Source organism: Bubalus bubalis, chromosome 4 (assembly GCF_019923935.1).
Source record: "Bubalus bubalis isolate 160015118507 breed Murrah chromosome 4, NDDB_SH_1, whole genome shotgun sequence".
Taxonomy (NCBI): domain Eukaryota; kingdom Metazoa; phylum Chordata; class Mammalia; order Artiodactyla; family Bovidae; genus Bubalus; species Bubalus bubalis.
The window spans coordinates 55,363,799-55,380,752 of NC_059160.1; the positions used below are offsets into that span (position 1 = coordinate 55,363,799).

At 42.7% G+C, this 16,954-nt stretch overlaps 1 protein-coding gene across 15 annotated transcripts in view; it reads right to left on the minus strand.

The window, feature by feature from the left end:
- Positions 1 to 16,954, minus strand: part of ANO4 (anoctamin 4) — a 442,247-nt gene that overhangs the window by 270,739 nt on the left and 154,554 nt on the right. The window contains exons 1-2 of one of the 15 annotated variants that reach the window (XM_044941449.2): positions 4,098 to 4,354; positions 1,916 to 1,942 (exon numbers count right to left, since the gene is read on the minus strand). The exons of the other annotated variants lie outside the window; for them this stretch is intronic. The gene's annotated coding sequence lies outside the window, so the exon portion shown is untranslated. Of the gene's footprint in view, positions 1 to 1,915; positions 1,943 to 4,097; positions 4,355 to 16,954 lie in introns of those variants that run through there. 15 annotated transcript variants of the gene reach the window in all.

Here is a 16,954-nt window from a genome sequence, read left to right on the forward strand (position 1 = left end):
ACCTCTGATGCCCTCTTTTACTATTTTACTATTACTGTGTCATAAAGTCAGTAATTTGGCATTATTAGTGGCAATCACATACAAATGCCAAGATATGTCAGCTAACCTTGCTGCTCAGAATTTACTCAGTTGGCCACCATGATCTAAGCACCCTCATGTACAGAATGGGGAGCAATTAACAGTCTGTGCTCTTGGGGTACTCAGTCTCCAGGAGGAGAAAGACTTGTAAAAAGATCCATTACAAGCTACAGGGTGTTCAGAGCTATAACAGAAGTGCATACAAAGGGCACTGGGGCATAGCACTGGGAACTGCTAACTGTCTCCAGCACTTTCAAAAGCTACCTCATAGAGAAGTGGACCTTCAAGCTATAAATTGAAGTGTGCAAAAAGTTGAGTATAGAGAGACGGGTTTCTCACAAACACCATCTCATTTATTTTGTACAGTTTGGTTAAAGAAATTGTTGTTCATTTTGAAATACAATTTAGAAAGTTCCATGGGTGCAACTGTTTATGTAACAACTCTTTGTCTTGTCTAGTCCTTTTCAATAAAAGAGACATGATAAATCACCTTTTTTCTTTGAGGAACAGATCATAGATTTAAGATGATCCAAACACTATTACAAAGTGATGGATGAAGACAGACCACCTGGAAAAGCCCCAGGATTTCCAGGAGAAAACAGCATAAAATATAAGGACAGTGAAGTTAAGACGTATGTGTGCCTTCTATTAAAGGAGGTTTTTTGTCATCTCCTCCAACTGGGTAGGAATGATGTAATGAAGACGAGAGTAAGTGTACCCATTTTTCAGATAAATAAAAACACATCCCAGCAATACCTGAAAAATACCACCCTAGAGAAGGAGACTTCTTTAGAACAACAGACCTATACCTTTAATGGATGGGATCCAATACAATTATGTTCGGAAACCTAAAGTAATTTCAGGAACAAATGAGAAAGTAACTCCCACCTTGAACTAATGTATATAGAAGCCTGGATATTGATTTCCTGGACTATGGATCACCCTGACACCCTACAAAAGTGTATTTATTGTCCTGCAGTGTGCCGTATCTACAAGAAGGGCTTGCAAACCCTAATTAAAATTTAAATGAAAGAAATAATCAGATAAAAGTGACCTACAGGCTAAGGGATTAAAATAAATTATGTGGTAATGGTATTTGAAAGTAAGAAACAGCAGCTCAGGTTTTCTAAAAATAAAAAATAAAAATCTGCAACTATATGGAATGACAAACATCTTTCAGGGACTATGCTGTAAAAAAGAAAAATTAAAACTAAAATAAATCCTTACCATAATCCATTTATTTTCTTCAATAGACAACCAATTCTACTTAATTGAATTCCATCAGCTGTAGAATATGATAAGGTTGTCTAAAGCAAGTAAAATAATTATTTTGTGGACTTTTCAAAACAGGAGTCCCATGATGCTCTGGAGTTTTAAACAAGGTACATTTAAAATGAGATTTGCTACATAAAATATTACAGGAAAATATCAAGAGTGCAGACCATGCCCCTCAACTTGGAATCCTCTCAGCTCCCTTCTGGCAGTCCTTTGCACATAGTTATGTCTGCCTTGGGTTCTAGTAAATGCTCCGTCCCATCACTGCTTCAGGCTTCTAACTCCCTTTAAAGTTCTCAGATTATCCTAATTTGAGTGTGCTGTTTTCTACTGAGACCTGTAAGTGAGATTCTGTACTGAATTGCTCATGGGTTTGAGAAACGCAGGCAGAACCTCCTCGCCAGGAAGAAATGAAAGACCAGTGATGACCCAGGGCAAGTGGTGACATCGCTCACTCGAGTTGTTCCCAGTGGTGGCCAGGATAAAGGGGAGGTGGAAGGGACGGTGCTGGCAGGTCAAGTGACTTAATTGCTAAGGTGATGGTAGTGATTATAAAGATTACCAAGTCTCTTGGGTTCTTCTCAGAGCCCTGGAAGGCATACAAAAGGAAAATGAGAAATAAATATGCAAGTTTATAAATATACAAGTAAGAGCATACATGGATAAGCCAGAAAATCCCCACAGCAACTTATCTCCTACAATCGCAGCAATTCTTCATCTTCTAGAGTCATAGGACAAATATGGCTAAGGACCGAGCCCAGAGCCTGACAGTAATGGCTGCAGAAGTACACTTGTAGTTGTTCAATCGCTAAGTCGTGTCTGAGTCTGTGTGACCCCATGGACCGCAGCAGGCCAGCCTTCCCTGTCTTCCATTCTCTCCCAGAGCTTGCTCAAACTCATGTCCATTGAGTGGATGATGCCATCCAACCATCTCATCCTCTGTCTCCCGCTTCTCCTCCTGCCCTCAATCTTTTGCAGCATCAGGGTCTTTTTCAATGAGTTGGCTATTTGTACCAGGTAGCCAAAATATTGAAGCTTCAGCTTCAATATTCATGCCTTCCAATGAATATTCAGGGTTGATTTCCTTTAGAATTGCCTTAGAGAGATGGGAGTGCTGACGTGGATCTATCAATATTATGTGCAGCTGCCACTCCCTAACCCTAAATTCTACACTTTACCAAGATCAGCAGGGAGGCATCCTTGAAAAGTTTGTGGCAGCTATCCTCCGCAAGCTGGAGATGGTGGTGGCCTGGTGGGGTTGGAGGGAGGGGGATGCTGAAACAGAATCAGTTCCTTTAATTTCAATGGAAATAAAGAGATCCAAGAGTGGTAAAAGCCAGCAGCTGGCACATAACTGTCAGTGACAAGATGGATGCAACAGGCCACAAGGATGAGTGATAATCAGAGCTTTGATCCACAAGGATCTATAGTGATGACTATATTTTTTGGATGACTTCCAAAAAATAAAACAGAAAAAGATGGGCAATCTATGAAGATGCTACTCGAAACACACAAGTGGAAAAATTCTAGGTCTGATGGAGTGAAATCTAACAGTGGGGATTCTCAGCCTCTTACTGAAGTTCCTTTTGAGGAGGACATTGCAGTGTTCACTTAGGCATCCCTCAAGCCTTTCAGGAAGAATTTGTGGCTGTTTCCAGGATGACTATGCACTGGAGGAAGGGACCCACTCAGATCTTCCATGACTTAGATTGAGTTTAAACTGCTCTTTGGAGAGTGCTCAAGTACTACTGTGGTACACCACTCGGATAGGAGGGAGGAGGGCTTGTGGAGATGTGATAAGTGTCTTGGCTTGAGTCCATCCCATGGTGGGTTCACTGGTATCAGAGACCCAGCCTGAGGCTAACTCCCATTCCCAGAATTCAAGGCAGAAATAGATACAAGTATCAACTGGCAAAACCCCACTCTGTTTCACTGATTCATTGAGTGAGGGGTAAATGGGCACTTGGATGTGAGAGTTGGACTGTGAAGAAAGCTGAGTGCTGAAGAATTGATGCTTTTGAACTGTGATGTTGGAGAAGACTCTTGAGAGTCCCTTGGACTGCAAGGAGATCCAACCAGTCCATTCTGAAGGAGATCAGCCCTGGGATTTCTTTGGAGGGAATGATGCTAAAGTTGAAACTCCAGTACTTTGGCCACCTCATGCGAAGAGTTGACTCAGTGGAAAAGACTCTGATGCTGGGAGGGATTGGGGGCACTAGGAAAAGGGGACGACGGAGGATGAGACGGCTGGATGGCATCACTGACTCGATGGACATGAGTTTGAGTGAACTCCAGGAGTTGGTGATGGACAGGGAGGCCTGGTGTGCTGCAGTTCAGGGGGTCGCAAAGAGTTGGACACGACTGAGCGACTGAACTGAACTGAGAACTACCCTACCAGATGGAATAAACTGAAATCATTGCCACGCCTGAAGGAATGGCAGAAATTGGTGCTATTACCCAAGACTTGAAGAATTAAAGAGTAGTGATTCCTATCTTATCTTCATTTAACTCAGAAAAAAATTGCCAGATAGTTTGTGGAGACTATTAAGAGACAATCACAAATTGAACCTAGTGGGCATTGCACCTCATAGCTGTGGCTGCAGAAGTGGTATTTTTCGTGTAGAAATCAACACAGACTGGCAGCTGGTACACAGCTACTGACTAGGCAAATGCTATTTCCCCCATCCTAACCATAAAGCAAATGGGAATCAGTTTGCTTCCAGTGTGGGGATAGAACAGCATACCTTTACTATCAGCATCAGATCTTGCTGAAATATTCTTGTCTGGAGCACTGGCGCACTTCTGCCAGCACCACTATCTGTGGACCTGCCCACTTGCTGTAGGATCTCATTTAATGTTGCCTCTGTCCAGGCAAGGGAAGTACAGCACTGCACGCTCATCCAGGGATTCTCTGGTCTCACCAGGTTTCCCATGTCAACAGTCAACAGCATTTTTTATAATTTACCTCCTCCTCAACCAGAATGCCTAGGTCCAAAAACAAGAGGAGAGTGTTCTGATCTTCACTGTAACCTGGATACCTAGTAACCCACTTGCAGAATCTTTGCATCTCACTCCCGTGACCTTGACCGCCTGACCATGGAAGTCCCAGTGCCTAAGGGAGAAATGCTTCCATCAGGAAACACAGTGAGAATTTCATAGATTTGGAAGCTGAGTTCACCCCTGGGTAGCTTGGGCTGGTCAAATGATTGACCAACAGACAGAGGAGGACTCACTGATTAATTCCATTTCCCAGGGCAAAACCGAGTTGCTAAAACAGCATGGACGACTGGGCTTGGAACCTGGCAACACTGAAATAACCTAGTGAAGAAGGGGCTGCCAGGACTGAGACTCAGAAGGAATAAAAGGTTTGTTTCACCGCTTCCAGCCCCTTTGCTGAGAAGCTGTAGACAGTAAGGGGAGCACAAAGTGGGGATGGAAAAAACAGCCTGAGCCTCAGAGTCCAGAACTGCAGCCGCTATGCTTTCATTGTTCTTTTATCCCTTGCTCCTAGGTTGAGAAGGAAATGGCAATCCACTCCAGTACTATTGCCTGGAAAATCCCATGGACAGAGGAGCCTAGTAGGCTACAGTCCATGGGGTCGCAAATAGTCGGACATGACTGAGCGACTTCACTTCACTTCTTCACTAGGTTGAGAAGGGAGTATCACTGAAGTGACCTTATTCAACAATGAGCCCTAGCTGATGGCACTTCTTCCATCCCATGTGAAGGGAACATGAACTTTTTACTTAGACAAAAGATAAGCGCATTTATTGAGGGGTAAAAAGGGTGCAGCCATGCTGGGGCTCTCCCCCTGCCACTGCAGACCGTCTCTTCATCCTGCCACATGTGCTGGCTGGAAAAGATCATATCCGTGAGCTCCCCTGCCCTGTGGCTTCTGGGGAAGTCTGCCCATGGGAGGTACCAATGGAATGCAGGAGGGTTAAAGGAGAGAGATGGTAGGGTATTAATATTCCAGCTGCTTCCCCGTAGGAGCAGCAGCAGCCGGCTGTGTGCTCCCAGCCAAGTCTACCAGTGGCTCCCTCCTCCCCCGACCCCTCCAGGATGACGGGAGGTAAACACAGCTGCGTTCTAGCCCCAGAGTGCCACACTGCCCCTCTGGTTTCCTTACACCCTGCCCACACCTTTGCAAATGGTCCCTTTATTACATTCTTCAAATTATTCTAATTTGAGTGTTCCATCTGTTTCCTGCTGAGACCCAGATTTATATAGCATCAATAGGGTAAAACAAAATACAACTTTTGTGAGGCATTATTTTTTTTGACCACCTGCACACAAAAAAATATAAGTTTAAGTAAAGTCCTTAAGGCAAAAGTAGAGCTTATAATGAAAGGTATCTGTGTGAGAGGATGTATGAGGGTGAGGGGTTGAAGAGAGGATTCCCACTGAGATGTTGAGCCTAGAGTGAGAGGAAGCTGCAGTGACAATTAATTTATGAGTGAGAACTTCATATCTATGTACCTCATCTGTCAACTGGGAACCCCTTTAAGGACAGGATTTTGGATAGAAATAGGAAATAACTGCTTGTGGCACACGGGTGTTGCTTGACTAATATGTATTCTTCCTTCTGCTAACAGCATCCTAATTGTTCCTGGAGGCCTGTCCTCCCCTACTCTGCTTCTATAGGAATTAAGTGAAATGGACCCAACCCATCCCCAGATCCACAAGGGGGCAAGAGACCCAGGTCTGTCTGGCTAGTGGGAATATCACATCCCCTTGACCACAGAAATTGATTCAAGAGTAAGCATATGACAGTATTAGAGTCATATTGTGGGGCTTTTTACTGCAGTGACCAAGAGCAAGGTAACCAGAAGGGTGGAGCGACCTTAAAACCATGAATGGACAGTCTGCCTAAGAAGGAAGTCAACCCAGAGATTGGTATGATGGAGAATAACTCTGAAGACCTTTCTTTTTTTGAGTCCCTAGGATCAAACCACACCTGAAACTAACACTTTTGGACTTTCCCTTTGCTCAAGGCAAGCACTTTGAGTTGAGTGCTCTATAATTGAAAGAGTTCTTACTATCAGTGACATACCAAGGTGTCCCCAGTCTACCGTGGGTGCACTCTTAAAGGGAGATTATAAATAACTTAAAAACAATAGTAGAACCTACTATGAGGCAGTCTTCCTTTTATTATTTCCATTATTGGCAATTTTAAACCTTATCAAAGTATTCCTCCCTCAAGAACCTTTTATGAGTCAAACTTCTAAACTATTGTTAGTTACTGTTAAGTTTTGATATACATGCGAGCTTTGAGACAGCCTATTTTAATTCAATATCCGTAATGAACTTTGTATTCTAATTGAAAATTCAGAGAGCTCTCATTTATATAGTTGGCCTCCAAACTTAAGTGGACTCAACTACCTAATTACTAGAGTAAGCTTGTTATGGGAGCGCAGAAGAGGTGAATCCAGCTCAGCTGATGCTGTTGAGAGAGGCTTCCCAGAGGAACTAACACTTGAGCTGAGTACTGAAAGTCAAGGCTTCATCTCATGTTGGATTAGTCTAACAGATTCCTAAGCCATCATCTTTTTTCCTGTTCTAGCCACTCTACTGTCTGTGCTCATTACATCACCTAGATCCTTTTAAGATACACCTCTGCTGGACTTCGCTTGTGGAGCAGTGGATAGGTGTCTGCCTGCCAATGCAGGGGACACAGGTTTGACTCCTGGTCCAGGAAGATGCCTTGGTGCTTTCAATCTGTGGTTCTGGAGAAGACTCTTGAGAGTCCCTTGGACTGCAAGGAGATCCAACCAGTTAATTCTAAAGGAAATCAGCCCTGAATATTCACTGGAAGGACTAATGCTGAATGAAGCTCCAATACTTTGGCCACCTGATTCGAAGAGCTGACTCATTAGAAAAGACCCCGATGCTGGGAAAGATTGAGGGCAGGAGAAGAGGGCGACAGAGGAGGAGATGGCTGGACAGCATCACCAACTCAGTGAACATGAACTTGAGCAAATCCGGCGTGCTGCAGTCTATGGGGTCATAAAGAGTCAGACACGACTTAGTAACTGAACAACAACTACCACGAAGATTCCACATGCCACAGAGCAACGAAGTCCATGGGCCACAGCTACTGAGCCTGCGCAGTGCAACTTCCTGAAGCCAGCACACCTAGAGCCTGTGCTCTGCCACAAGAGAAGCCACAGCAATGAGAAGCCCATACAACACCGCTAGAGAGGAGCCCCTGCTTGCCACTAGAGAAAGCCCGTGCAAAGCAACGAAGACCGAGCACAGCCAAAAATAAGTAAATAATATTTTTAAATTATTCTTTTAAAAAGATGCACCTCTGCTCAAAAATTTACAATAGCTGCTCATTCCATTCAGAGTAAAGACCCAATTACACCAACGAAAAAGTCCTGCATGATCCAGATACCTCCCCTGCTCCCTCCGACCCCGCCCTCTGATTCCAGCTTCCTTCTTCTTCAAGCCCTCCAAGCAAGCTCCTACCTCAAGAGCCTTTGTAGTCGCTGTTCTTCCTACTAGCCTCTCTCCACCCCAGGCGCTCATGGCTTTCTTCCTCACTTCCTTAAGGCATCTGCTAAGCACCTTAGAAGCTAGGCTTTCCCTTCCCTGCAACAATTAGCAACACCGTCCCACCCTACTCCCACAGTCGTGATGCTCCTTACCCTCCCTCCTTTTCACAGCCTCCTGACATATTATATATTTGCTGGTGTGTTCACATCTGTCTCTTCCAATAGGACTGAAATTTCAGGGGAGCGGTACTCATAAGGCTTAGCGTATCATAGAGGAGGCCCTTAACATACATATGAGAATGAATGAATGAACCCAGAGGAGAGCCTTTGGGGCTTTGAAGAAACTGTTTAGACAAACGATAGAGATGTGGGAAAGTGTGCTTCCCTTAGGGAATTTAAATTTAGGAGATAGTACAGACAGGCAAGCAGTGACCATATCACATCAGCTTTGTGTACATATGTTCTCTCAGATGCCTGAAATGCTTTCCAAGAAGAGACAAAATGGGGCTGGCAGGGGGCTGGGGACTGAGGCAGAGCTATCCCTGGATCATGGAGAGCACACAAAATGGCCAAATCATGATCCCTTAACACTCCCAGAATAACATGGATTACACACTTTTCAACCAAATAAAATTCTATGCAATCCCTGGTGAAGTATACTGTGAATCAATACGCACTATCCACGATTAAGCATCCAAATTTTCTAATGCTAATGCCCAGCAGAAAGATGGTCAAGATGCAAACTCAGCATCCAGCTCCAAATCATCCTATACACAAATACATCATCCCTCCAGCCAAAGATGTGCTAACGGTACTTCTTTAATGCTTTTTAAAGGCCCTGGTGGCAGAAGAAATACAACTTGAGAATTCACACTAAGCTGCTTCTTTGTGCCAGGAAAATTAGCCAAAGAGCTGCCACAGCAGACAGAAATGCATGCTGTACAACAACAAATATTAGCATTTAACACCATATAATTATTGAGCATCTAATATGTGCCAGGCAATTCTTTGGTCTTTTTCATTAATCTAACATCATCTTTGTTGCTGTTGATTGAACAAAGTGTCCAACTGTTTGCAACCCCATGGACTGCAGCACACCAAGCTTCCCTGTCCTTCACTATATCCTGGAGTTTGCTCAAACTCATGTCCATTGAGTCAATGATGCTGTCTAACCATCTCATCCTCTGTTGTCCCCTTCTCCTCCTGCCCTCAATCTTTCCCAGCAGGTGTTTTTTCCAATGAGTCCACTCTTCCCATCAGGTAGCCAAAGTATTGGAGCTTCAGCTTCAGCATCAGTCCTTCCAGTAAATATTCAGGGTTGATTTCCTTTAGGACTGATTGGTTTGATCTCCTTGCTGTCTGTGGGACTCTCAAGAGTCTTCTCCAGCACCACAGTTGGAAAGCATCAATTCTTTGGTGCTCAACCTTCTTTACAGTCCAACTCTCACATCTATATCATCATCTATTGCTCACCAAATGTCACACATTATGCTAGGCACCCAGGATTAAAACAGAATGAGACATCACTCCTGCCCTCAGAGGGTTTGCAGAACCATGGCAGATCTATAAACACAAAACTATTGTGTGATAGGAAATGCACTACCTATATGGATGCAGAAGTAACTTCTCTTAGAGTAAATGCTTTAAAAATACTTTAAGTTCAAATTATCTTTGATCCACACATAAGAGGTATTATGATATTTGCATCTGTTACACATTACTTTATGAGTTTCAGATGCTAGACATATTTTGATGTATTAGTCAGGATAGACTTGGTTATGATGCAGAAACAACCCCCTAAAATCTCAGTGACTTAAGACAGCAAATATATCTTGCTCATGTTCCATATTCCATTGTGAGTCAACTGAGGGCCTCTGTTTACACTGCCACTCAGAGCCTTGAATTGATAAGAGTAGCGAACGTCAAAAATTAGAAGATATCAAAGCACACACTGGCTCTTAAAGGTTCTACTCAGAAGTGACACCTATCCTTGCCACTTACATTTTACAGGTTACAACAAATCACATGGCCACACCTGAGTTCAGTTAAGTAAGAAAGAGCAACTGGGAATTTCCCTGGTGGCCTGATAGCTAAGACTTCATGCTCCCAAAGCAGGGGGCCCAGGTTCAACCTCTGATCCCGGAACTGGATCCCACATGCCACAACTAAAAGACTCACCATGCTGCAACTAAGTCCCAATGCAGTCAAATAAAGCAATTAAAAATAAATAAATAAATAGCAACTGCACTATACACCAAAAGAGGGAGGGAATCAAAATATTTGTGAATAGTCCTGCAGACTACCTTTGAGGTGCAACAGAAATGAAAGTTTGAAAGTGCTATTCCTTAATATGTTTATTGTATTACTTTCTGCTTTAAGACTCGACTGTCTTTGAGAATGCTTCTTCTCTGAAAGAAGAAAATCCAGATGCACAATGTCCCTTTTTAGAAAACTACAGTATGATACACTTTCCTATTCCTACTTGGAATGATGAGAATCTTGCTTCTAATATACTGGGTTGGCCAAAATGTTCATTTGGTTTTTTCCATAAGATGTTATGGAAACATCCAAACAAACTCTTTGGCCAACCCAGTATGTTTGAGACACTGCTACTGGGAGTAATAAGAAAATGAGGGAACTAGGAGATGGAAACAGAAAAGTGAGGAAAGCAGGGCAGATGGCAGAGAAGTGGTGGTTCTTGCAATGAAATTATTGGCAGGAAACAGGAAGCTGAAGGAAAATGGACTCCAAATCCTGAAACTCTGTATCTGTAAGAAGAGAAAAGCCTAAGTCACACAGGCATTGACTATTTGAATAGGGAACCAGGCAAAGAAAATAAAGACAAAAATATTCCAAGGTACATATTATCTGTAAGCAAACAGAAGAAATTAGGAGAGATCTTCAAACTGTGAGGGAGCATGAAGTTTCTAAGAAGCAAACGATGATAAGCAGCAATCAATTAAACAACCCATGCCCATATTAATATAGAAAATGTCAATTTTCTGTTTAGTATAGGTCTATAGCTTTATTTTGGAGAAGGCAATGGCAACCCACTCCAGTACTCTTGCCTGGAAAATCCCATGGACGGAGGAGCCTGGTAGGCTGCAGTCCATGGGGTCGCTAAGAGTTGGACACAACTGAACGACTTCACTTTCACTTTTCACTTTCATGCATTGGAGAAGGAAATGGCAACCCACTCCAGTGTCTTGTCTGGAGAATCCCAGGGACGGGGGAGCCTGGTGGGCTGCCATCTATGGGGGCGCACAGAGTTAGACATGACTGAAGCGACTTAGCAGCAGCAGCAGCATAGCTTTATTTTAGCAAACAGAAAATATTATTTATATGAACTTTCATCAGTTTAGTTAAAAATTGCTCTTCTCAACCCATGAAGATTTTGATCTTTAAATTCTCCTGACACCAATGACAGAATTTATGCTTTCATATATATCCTTCCCAAGGAATTATGAGATGGTTGCATTTCTCTTTTGTGTTTTTCTGCTTCTAATGGTTTGGTTTCAATGTTATCTTTGTTTCATTTAGTCTAATCACATTAACCGCTTTAGTAAGAAAATTCTTTCATAAGAAAAGAAGTGACGTAGGTGAATTTGTAGGTTTCGTTTATGGAGACTGCAATTTAATACAAACTCAGAGAGCTTCACAGACAATCTAATTTCTTTCTTCCACCCCACATCCTACCACCACCCAAACATAGCTGATATAAGGCACTCAACCTCCTGTTTCATGCCAATGGGCCAACGCTGTCCACATTTTGACAGGTGAACCCTAAAAGTCTCAATGCAGCCCATCTGTCTGTGTATCATGGAAAGGCAGGATGGCCTAGAGTTTATGAGTAAGGGCCTTTGGAGTCAAGGTTCCAGGATCTACTTTAGAGTTAGTGACTTTGGGCAAGTAATTATAATAAATCTTCTGGTGCCCTTATTTCCCCATGTGAAGGGTGTAGTGTTGATTAAATAAGGTCATTAATATGGAGCATTTAGCACCATATGTAGAAAACAGTGAGGGCCCCATCAATGTCAGTTACTATTACTATCCCCTAGTATTGCCATTCTGCAATGCTGAGCTCCATGACCCATAACAACTTCTGGTTCTGCCTCACCTGTTGTACACTTTCGAGGTTATCCATTTAAGGAAGCTTTCTGACCCATATAAATTCATTTTTACATCCATGGTAAGCAGTAAGTAGGGGCTATTAAAAATGTGACAATGTGCATGGCCCCTGGCAGCGACCTCCAGAAGTATCTCACTGTCCTCTCAGGCATTTTGAGGACACTTAAGCCTCCATATGTCAGTGAAAGCTTCTCCACCTTCATGTGACACCACACTGCACTGCTTCTATGGAAACAAAAGCACCACCACCTTAAATCTTGATGAGCCAACAAACCACAGAAGAGAGGATAGGTCCACCTGAAAATCATATTTTTCTTATCTCTCCCTCGGCCTTACCCCTACATCCAATCAATCAGAAAGCCCTGCCAAGTTTCCCTCTTAAATATTTAAGATCCTCTGCTGTCCTAGAAGATACAGCCCATACTGCTCACCATGGCAAACACGATCCAGGCATCCTGCCCTCCCTTTAGAGCCTGCCACTCTCTGCCTTAAATGTGACTCTCCCACAGTATGAAACTGCTTCGGTTCCCACATTCGTCTTGCTGTTTTCCATCCCATGCCTTTGCTCATGCAGGAACACCCTTCCCTTGGCCTCGGTACCCCTAGCAAACTTCTTCCTATCCATCCTGCAGAATACAATACAGGCATCTTCCACAAACACTCCCCGAACCATTTGCCAAACTAAAACTGCTGCTCATCTTCCATGTTCTCAGAATATGTTCCACCCATCGCTATCAATGTTCTTTACGACTACTGATTTGCCTTTTCCCCTCAACTAGCTATGAGAGTTGGCCCTATACTTCACTCAGCTTCTCATCTCACAGTGCTTAGTACAGAGCCATAAACAGACGCTCAACAAATATTTCCTGAAAGAGGGAGCATATTTACCGTCATACATACTCCTACTTATCAGTATAAACATGGAAAAGTTCCTTAACTTCTATAGCAATCATTTTCCTCATTTATAAAATAGAGAGCTGGCTGGCTAAATCCCTTGCCAACCATAAGGTACCATGATTCTACAATGCATGCTTTTCCAAAATCACCATTTGCCATTAAAAGCAGAAATGAAATTTTGGGCTGATGATGTCCAAAACCGTTTAGCAAAGTACTCAAGAACTACAACCTAACAGTCTTCCTTCAGTTTCATTTCCCACCTGCTCCTTTCCCTCACCCATTGTTCCAGCCACAGCATCAATTTCAATGTTCTCCAAATGCACTAAGGACTTTTTCATGCTTTTGGCTCTTGGTCTATTAAGATCTCGAAGCGTGGAATACTGTCCAGCCTCTCCTTGCCCGGGGAAATCCAACTCCTTCCTCTATCCATGACTGCAATGCAAGCTGTTCCATGAAATCACTTCCTTGATTAGATTTTGACTACAATGCTTGTTCCTTTTGCTCTAATATTATAGAAGCTGTTAGCACGTCTATATCCTTGGCTTCACTGTAAGTTCCTTGAAGTAGGTCCTGTTTATCACTATGGCATTCAAAATGCACAGAGCTTCCTATACAGAAGGTGTTAAATAAATGCTTTTTGTTGGTATGTGAATGTATTCCTTACATCACTATAAAATGAGCAAGTTCACTCAAAGGACAAAAGAATTGGCAGCGGCTGAACCATAGCTTTTAATTTAACATTCTCTATCCTCAGACTTTAGCTACAGAAAATAATGTAGGACTTCCCTGGTGGCACAGTGGATAAGATTCTGCCTGCCAATGTAGGGGACAAGGGTTTGATCCCTGGTCCAGGAAGATTCCACATGCTGTGGAGCAAATAAGTCTTCACACTCTACCCTGTGCTCTACAACTACTGAAGCATATGTGCCTAGAGCCTGTGCTCCACAACAAAAGAAACCACTGCAATGAAAAGCCCCTGCATCACAACCAAGAGTAGTCCCGACTAGCCACAACTAGAGAAAACCTGAGCGCAGCAACAAAGACCCAGCACAACCCAAAACAAATAATTTAAAAAAAAAGAAAAGAAAAGCTAGTATGCAAAAATATTCTGGGAAAAAGTTGTCTGAAACAGTGAAAAACAAGAAACTCAGCATGACAGAGCACATCAATTGAACAGACTACCGTTGCTGTTGTTGTTTAGTCACTAAGTCATATCTGACTCTTTTGTGATCCCATGGGCTGTAGCCTGCCAGGCTCCTCTGTTCATGGGATTTTCCAGGCAAGAATATAGGAATGGGTTTCCATTTCCTTTTCCAAGGGATCTTCCTGACCCAGGGATCAAACGCTTATCTGCACTGCAAGCAGATTCTTTACCTCTGAGCCACTAGGGAAGCCCGAGTATATATGTGTATAACTGAGTCATTCTGCTGTATGGCAGAGGTTGGCACAACATTCTAAATCAACTATACTTCAGTAAAGAAATAATTTTTAAGGGAGATTACTTAGAAATACAGGGGAAAAGGTAAATCAGGAGAGAATTAGAAAACAAAACTAAATATTTAGCATGATTGGAACTACAGAACCCTATGAATAAAGATTTGAAGGATATCCAGGGACTAGAGACAGACCCTCCTGCTCTAATTATGAGATTATGGGGAAATTTTTCTAGTTCTTTTAAGCCTCCTCCAATATTAGCAGTTAGCATAACACTGTTTTAGTAAATAATACTAACAAAGATAATAAAAGCTTAAGGACAGAAAACAGAAGTTAATGAAGATAGACAAAAATAAAAAGGATTCTCTGAAGCAAGCTGACATTATTATAATAACAGAAATGACAATACAGATTTAACAAATATAGTGACCAGGACCAAACTTGAAAATAAGAAATGGAATACCCCAGCTACAGAAACAAATGAGAAACTTAATCCCTGATCAGGAAGCAGGAACTGATATACTTATGGTCCAAATAGGTTTCAGATGAAGATATAAAAACCTAGAAGACTGAAGCATAAAGCATATGAGGAGATAAAAAGAATAGACTTAGGACCACATGAGGTGAATACCAACCACTTTCTGGCTGGTATTACATCTCCATCAGCAAAACCCGGGAACTCAGAAGGTTACCCAGTCCATGAAATGGGTACCAAATCATCTCTGCTCACTCAACCAAGAAAGGGGCAAGGAATCTTGATGGTAGCAAAATGTCATGAGAAAGGAAAAAGGAAAAGATACCTGTGAGAAATCCAAGTCCTAGGCTTAACTATGAGTGGGTACAGAATCTAACTCACATTTGCATGGAGTAAGGATCCTATTACTTTGCCAACAAAGGTCCGTCTAGTCAAGGCTATGGTTTTTCCAGTAGTCACATATGGATGTGAGAGTTGGACTATAAAGAAAGCTGAGTGACCAAGAATTGATGCTTTTGAACTGTGGTGTTGGAGAAGACTCTTGAGAGTCCCTTGGACTGCAAGGAGATCCAACCAGTCCACCCTAAAGATCAGTCCTGAGTGTTCATTGGAAGGACTGATGTTGAAGCTGAAACTCCAATACTTTGGCTACCTGATGTGAAGAGCTGACTCATTTGAAAAGACCCTGATTCTGGGAAAGACAGAGGTCAGGAGGAGAAGGGGACGACAGAGGGTGAGATGGTTGGATGGCATCACTGACTTGATGGACATGAATCTGAGTAAACTCCGTGAGCTGGTGATAGACAGGGAGGCCTGGTGTGCTACAGTCCATGGGGTTGCAAAGAATCAGACACGACTGAGCGACTGAACTGAACTGAAGGATCTTGAGCTGAAAAATTAAAATAGAAGTCAGCTGATGATGTAGGTCAGCCATAGCACAAACATGAATTGGTTCTGAAAGGACCATTCAGGAGCCAGTGCACAGGGAACCCCCTCCTCACTAATGCACACATAACAATCACAAAAATCAAAACTCCTGCAGAAGATAAGCTCACAAAGGCAAGCTACAAATCATACAAGAAAATGGAACATGTGGAAGATCAAGTAGATAAAAATAAACAAAATGATTTGTACACTCTATGAACTAAAGCAGAAATGAAAAATATGAAAGATCCATAAACATGCATGGAAGATGAAATATTCAACCTAGTGTATACTTTGCTCTTGTTATTCAGTCACTAATTTGTGTCTGACTCTTTGCAATGCCATGGATTGTAGCATGCCAGGCTTCCTGTCCTTCACCATCTCCCAGAGTTCAAGATTGCCAGGAGAAATATCAGTAACCTCAGATATGCAGATCACAGCACCCTTCTGGCAGAAAGTGAAGAGTAACTAAAAAGCCTCTTGATGAAAGTGAAAGAGGAGAGTGAAAAAGTTGGCTTAATGTTCAACATTCAGAAAACGAAGACCATGGCATCTGGTCCCATCACTTCATGGGAAATAGATGGGGAAACAGTGGAAACAGTGTCAGACTTTATTTTTCTGGGCTCCAAAATCACTGCAGATGGTGACTGCAGCCATGAAATTAAAAGACGCTTACTCCTTGGAAGGAAAGTTATGACCAACCTAGATAGCATATTCAAAAGCAGAGACATTACTTTGCCAACAAAGGTCCATCTAGTCAAGGCTATGGTTTTTCCTGTGGTCATGTATGGATGTGAGAGTTGGACTGTGAAGAAGGCTGAGCGCCGAAGAATTGATGCTTTTGAACTGTGGTGTTGGAGAAGACTCTTGAGAGTCCCTTGGACTGCAAGGAGATCCAACCAGTCCATTCAGAAGGAGATCAGCCCTGGGATTTCTTTGGAAGGAATGATGCTAAAGCTGAAACTCCAGTACTTTGGCCACCTCATGGGAAGAGTTGACTCATTGGAAAAGACTCTGATGCTGGGAGAGATTGGGGGCAAGAGGAGAAGGGGACGACAGAGGATGAGATGGCTGGATGGTATCACTGACTCGATGGACGTGAGTCTGAGTGAATTCCAGGAGTTGGTGATGGACAAGGAGGCCTGGCGTGCTGCGATTCATGGGGTCGCAAAGAGTCAGACACGACTGAGCGACTGATCTGATCTGATCTTATATTTAAGTTCTATCAATAAAATGAAAAGACAGA